Source organism: Trichoplax adhaerens, genomic scaffold (assembly GCF_000150275.1).
Source record: "Trichoplax adhaerens TRIADscaffold_1 genomic scaffold, whole genome shotgun sequence".
NCBI lineage: Eukaryota > Metazoa > Placozoa > Uniplacotomia > Trichoplacea > Trichoplacidae > Trichoplax > Trichoplax adhaerens.
In genome coordinates this window covers 10,999,701-11,006,181 of record NW_002060943.1, presented here as the reverse complement: position 1 = coordinate 11,006,181, position 6,481 = coordinate 10,999,701, and positions in this window count along the sequence as shown.

Sequence of the window (6,481 nt, the reverse complement as noted above, 5' to 3'; positions counted from 1 at the left end):
ACTCTATTAAAAGAATTTAAGGTTATCTTATGGACTTAAACTAGTAGTAGCTAACATAAAATTCCAGTTGGCTCAGTTTGAATTCTAATGAAAGAGTGATATTCTTCAATATGCTTTAGAACATTTCTGTTTCTTTTACTAGTTCACAATGTATACCACCGATGATGGGGATTTTGATACGGCTATAGTTCAATCGCTGATGAAAGGTAAATATCGAATGCCTCCTAATCCGAATACAAATTTATAAAAACGATTACGTATCATTATTTTGGGCAGAGTTAACAATTACAGATGTTCATAATTAATATTGTCTTAATTAGATTGTCTCGATCCGATCAATGAAAGACAGCAAATTGAGATTGCATCTAAATGCAATAAGTTATATTTAGCAAAAGTACAAATTATGTCTGGCTTGAATGATAAGGTAAATTAACTCGATAGCAAGGAACATCTTTAGCCATGTTAGAAATTCACTCAATGATTTTAAATTCTCTTTACTACAATTCATTTCTTGCCAGTCACTTACTGAATGAATTTAAAAGTACCTTGTATTAGTGACATTGGAAAGTTTTTTCTTTTTTTAGACGCTAAATTTTACCGATTTAAAATCAGCTTTGGTAATTGCTATGATTGATGATCGACTTGATTTCGTAATGGAGATATTTGGCGGAAAAATGACGCCAGAAGAAATCTTTACTAAAACTGTTTTGAAGGAGCTATATGATTTTACGGTACTTATCGATGGCAAATTATTCATTCACCGTTCCCGTATATTAATGATGGCATTTACTTTTCTAGGCAAGGAATGACTTGATTTTAAAGCCCATTTTTAAAATGGATAAAACGGGACTATTCGGCAAAGCGGTAAGAAATCGCACCGGCCATTTCTATTTTCTGATAAAGAAATACTATTTTTATTGATGCAACCAATATAATTGCTGACGTGTAGATTATTCTATCCTGATGTTGATGACTTCGCACAAGTTAATTTGCGAGTAGATAATAACATAATCATTTGCCTTTCGTTAAAAATCTATTTCTTGCTAATTAATCCCAATAGAACTGCATAAGAGTACGCATATGAATTTGTAAGCTTATGGAAATGATAGCTATACGCGTATATCCGTCATCAGACAATGATATTCGCTCTTACTAATCAGATAACCACTCTGTTTAATTTTCTTATTTCTTTTGTGAGATGATGTTAGTTGAGTTAATGCGACCAATCTGTTAAAAAAATTGTGATCTAATATCAGTTTTCCTTCTGTCGATAATATAGAACCACATAATCAAACTTTTCACCGTGGGTAATATCATCTCTAAATTGATGGGATACGGCTTTGAAAATCCTTTCAAGAAATATAGGAAGGAGAAAGCGAGACACCGTTCTGTTCGAGAAGGCGGGGAAACTATAAATAATATCAATTTAGATACTTCATCACTATTGGACTATCCGCTACATCATTATTTCATCTGGTCAATTCTAGCAAGGCGATACAAAATTGCTCATTTCCTTTTACAAAAAGTTGCACATCCGATGGCAGCATCATTAATTGCCTACACACTACTACGGCGTTTAAGTAAGCAAGCTAAGAGAGTAGCAGCAACTGATATCAGCCATCAATTTTCTGTAGAATCTCGGTAAGTGTTAATTTGTATCATCAATTTTATCTTTATTGCTTTCCTTATACATGTCTATCTATATCTAGGATAAGATGTTGAAAGTGATTTAATCAAATAGGCTTCCTTTTTATGTATAAATGAAAATTATTTTGAACCTTTTAACTTATGATGGATTGACTATGACTACTAAAATTTATAGTCTGTTCCAAAGCCATGCGGTGAATTTTTTACGTCAATACTACGATGATGATGAAGCTAATGCTATGATACTACTCCGAATAATCATGCCAGATTGGGGTAATGCCACTTGTTTACAAATTTCTCACTCGTCTGGAAATGAGAAATTTTTAGCCGAACGCTGCTGTCAATCGTTGTTAAGCAAACTATGGGTCGACGATGTTAGTAAAAGTTTACCAATGAAGCATAGCAGAGATATTAATGTCCGATGATAGCCACTTTATATGATTATATATGTCTATCTAGTTGGCTATTTTGTAAGTCGGCTGCGCAAATACGGCCATTTTACAAAATAGCCGTCTATCTAAGCTAGCCCTATCAGATTGATTAGATCGTCGTTTGCACAAGTATATTAGTATAGGATTACTGCTTATAACTGCGGAATATTTATATTCAGCTAGCCAGAGTAAAATATCAACAGCTATGATTAGACCCTTTTAATAAGTCTGCGATCATTACTATGCCGCTTTGCATCATGTCATTTATGCAAAGCTGGCTATAATATTGAACACCAATTAATTATATTCTGAAAAATTTCATTGTAGGTAGTGGACTGATTACATTAGTTATCGTATACGGAAGTATATTAGCATAGGATTACTATTTAAGATTGCAGAGTATTTATATTTCAGTAAGCCATATTACAATATGAATAGTGATGATTACACCCGTTTAATAAGTCTGCTATTATTGCCAAGCCGCGTTACTTGTTATAATTTTGATCACTCTTTAATTATAATTATAGTGTGAAAGTTAATTATTAGTATATTATATTCGATATCTTTATACAGATGTAAATATAGCAGGCGGTAATGAAGTAATTACAACTTACTCCTGAAAGATTATTAATAAGTACTGTCAAAATTATTGATTTCGATACAATATTTATGCTTACATTAGGATACGATGCCTCAAGAACTTAAAGCATTGCCAGGTCAAGAACAAACCAATCCCAATGAAGATGCAAATTCAAAATCTAAGAAACGGATCTGGAGGCGTAGATCTACTTATGCTTTAGACATTGGAACTGAAATGACCGATCAGTCGGCATTAGTTGATGAACAAGATGAAGAACTTGCTGAACGTAAAAGTTGCTTGCAAGGAAACCGATGCCAGTTTCTAACTGCACCCAGGACAATTTTTGCGTATAATGTCGTAAGTTTATAAAGATTATTATCATTTATTTTCAGTTTTCTATAATTAAAATATTCCTGAGAAATCCTCATTTATAAGTACCATTATTGATTACAAGTTTAAGTATCGATCTCATTTCCAGTATATTCTGGCTTGTTAAGTATACTTGTGTCAATCATTAACGTAATACGTAAACTATCGCTACTTTATCTTCATTAAAGATTTCCTTCCTGGTATTTATCGTCCTATTTGCATACATCATCCTATCTGATTATCAGCAATCCCCGAGTATCCCTGAATACATTCTAATCGGATGGGTTGCAACATATACTATTGAAGAAGTTAGACAGGTATGGCCTGCTCTGCTTGATCAAATTTCCAGTAATGCGTTTCAGTAAACGTTGTCATGATCAAATCTTCATGTCTAGCAATCTCATTAGTTATTTGCGTATGCATTGTTTTTTTATAGCTGGTCATAATTAATCAGCCGACATACATTGCGAAAGTAAAGTCATACTTTTCGAGTATTGGGAATATTGGAGATACAATATCATCACTTCTCTTTGCTACTGGTGTAGTTATGAGATTTTTTAAAGCTACTCGTGATGTTGGGCATATAGTCTATTGCTTGAGCTTTCTGGTTTTCTGCTTCAGAACATTAAATATCTTTTCAGTTAGCAGACATCTTGGTCCTTTCCTGGTGATGATCAATAAAATGGTATGATCTTAAACGATGCAAAGTTGAAAACAATATAATGAGGATATTATAGACTTATATAAATAAAGTTCAAAATTATGTCTCGGTAATACAGTAGTTTTACTGTACTTATTAGATACAAATCTCTATTTAAATACGGTAGTTTTCATTTTATATAATTTTACCTCCTATACAGACGTTAATGAAATAGTATGCAATTTATCTTTTTCTCACAGATCAAAGATTTGTTAAAATTTTTATTACTGCTAGCAATTTTTATCATCGCTTATGGTGTAGCTAGTCAGGCGATTTTGTATCCAAATTCACCGTGGGACTGGAATTTGCTACGACAGATATTCTATATGCCATTCTTTCAGTTATTTGGAGAATTATTTGTGGATCAAATCCAAGGTAATGTTTATTTACTGTAGTAAAATATCGCGGGCATACCTGTGCTAACTTATTTGATAAACTGGCTGATATAGTACTCCCTTAATCTAATAGCTACATCTTATCGGTTTATGATTATCTTAATAGGCCGAGACTGCCCACCGAACGCTACTTACCTTACAAATAGTAAATGTGTGGCTAATACATGGATGGTTCCTATTCTATTAGCTGGATATATGTTAATTGCAAACGTTCTGTTACTGAATTTATTGATTGCTGTTTTCAAGTAAGAAAAATATACATAAGTTTGACCCGTATTTATTTATGAAATACTATAAGCTGCACTTAAATAATATAAGACTGAACTCTTTGCTTTTATTGATGCTTTTACAGCAATACTTATAGTAAAATACAAGAAAATTCAGACACGGTTTGGAAGTTCCAGCGTTACTCTCTAATAGAAGAATATTTAGAAAAGCCAGTTTTGCCTCCTCCATTTATTATTATACCAATTTGCATAACATTGTTTCGATATATCTTTATTAATGGGCTATGTTGCATTCCAAGACCTCGCAGTAATAAACTAAGTAAGTTGAATATTCTTACAAGGGCCATAAGAAATTTTTTATACTTATTTTTTAATTCGAGTTTGAACCGTACTGATTAACGGGCCCGTACTACTTTGATAGAAATACACCTTATGGATATCAATAATAAGCGATTACTAACTTGGGAAAGTTGGTTGGCTTTTCTATATTGGCGCAAACATGAAGAAATAAAACTACCTGTTACCAAAGTGATGGATAAAAATCCAACACCATCACAGTTATGATGGATTACACAATATTTTGTCTCCCCCATTACGGCATTATTCTCAAACCAGATAAGCGGATTTTGCAATCTTGCTAGCTTTAGTAGTGAGTAATTGGTAATTTTCTTTTAAGTTGTGGAATGTTTGGTCTATAGCAATATATTATATATTTAACGTGTAATTGTATATTACACACTGATGTTAAAATGAAAGACTCGCTATTTTAACGTTATCTTCACTATGAGTTAGTTAATTTGTAGTATTAAAATTAGATTCATTATTGATATTACAAGTTTATAACAAGAAGTTTCTTTAACAAATTCAAAAATTCAATACTACTGTACTAAATATGTAGATGTTTAAGTATTAATAATTTGTTGACTACAGAGTAAAATGATACCAGGCTATATCTCATCTTACATTGAGATAGTAAATCTTAATAAAACGCTAATGTAGACTCTTATTAATGTATATTTCTTCAATTAATAGCACGATCAAGCGGAAATATCATTATCACTAGTTAATCTTTAGGATCTAATAATCACTAGTTCTAAAGATTTTTGATGATGTTGGATGTTAATGGTTATAATTTTTGAGGTTCTTTGGTAGCATTATCTTTCCTTGCATTAATTTGCACTGATTGAAATCCTGTCTTTTAACGCTTGTAGTTAACGCAAGCAGTTCATTAAATCTGTCTATTGAGATGAATTAGTAACTACTGTATTCGTTTAAAAGCTCTTTAGATAAAAATAAAATTAATCTACCTTGATTTGATTTACGAACAAATCCAATTACTCGATTATATTCAAATGGTATCAGTTAATGACAATTTATCTGATCCTATCACTACGATAACACTTTTGAATTAAATATTATACCATACAAATATTAGCATGCATTACTAATTGCACTGAAGATGCATTTCATTAGGCAAAATTGAAAATTTTACACTACGATATTTTACTTTACTGCAGATTGCTAATAATGTAAGAATAAAATTCATAAAACGATTCCGTAAATGGATGCTGATAAATTCGTAGGAAATAGATGGTTCGGTGTTATTATATCACAGTCAAAAATATTTTAAAAATCGTTGAAACGACAAGTATGCTGATTGAAATTACGATTAAATATTTATAGCTTCGATCGTCGAGTAAATTTTTAAATAGTGTACGAGAAGATAGTTAATTACTAATACATTAGTATTGAAGTTAGACTAAAATCATCTGAATAAGATTAAAAATGTAAAGGGAGTGAATTTATTGCAAGAAAAATATTGATTAAAACTATTTGCTGAAAAGTTTTTTCATTTTATAACAAGGAATAACGAACACCATAAGATTTCGAAGATTAATTATGGCTTAGTTGATTTAAAAGTTAGAGACTTCTTTTTTACTTTCTATGCTGTATGGATTTTCGTGTCCTGTAACATGGTTAGAGAAAAGTTTCAAATCATTGTATGTCGTTGTAAATTAAAGCTTGAGAAATCTTTTACTTAACTTTACCATTAGTTACCAATGAAAAATTAAGATCCGGTATTAATCTTATATGAATAAGCTAGGAATAATATGCTCTATATACTCTAGTAT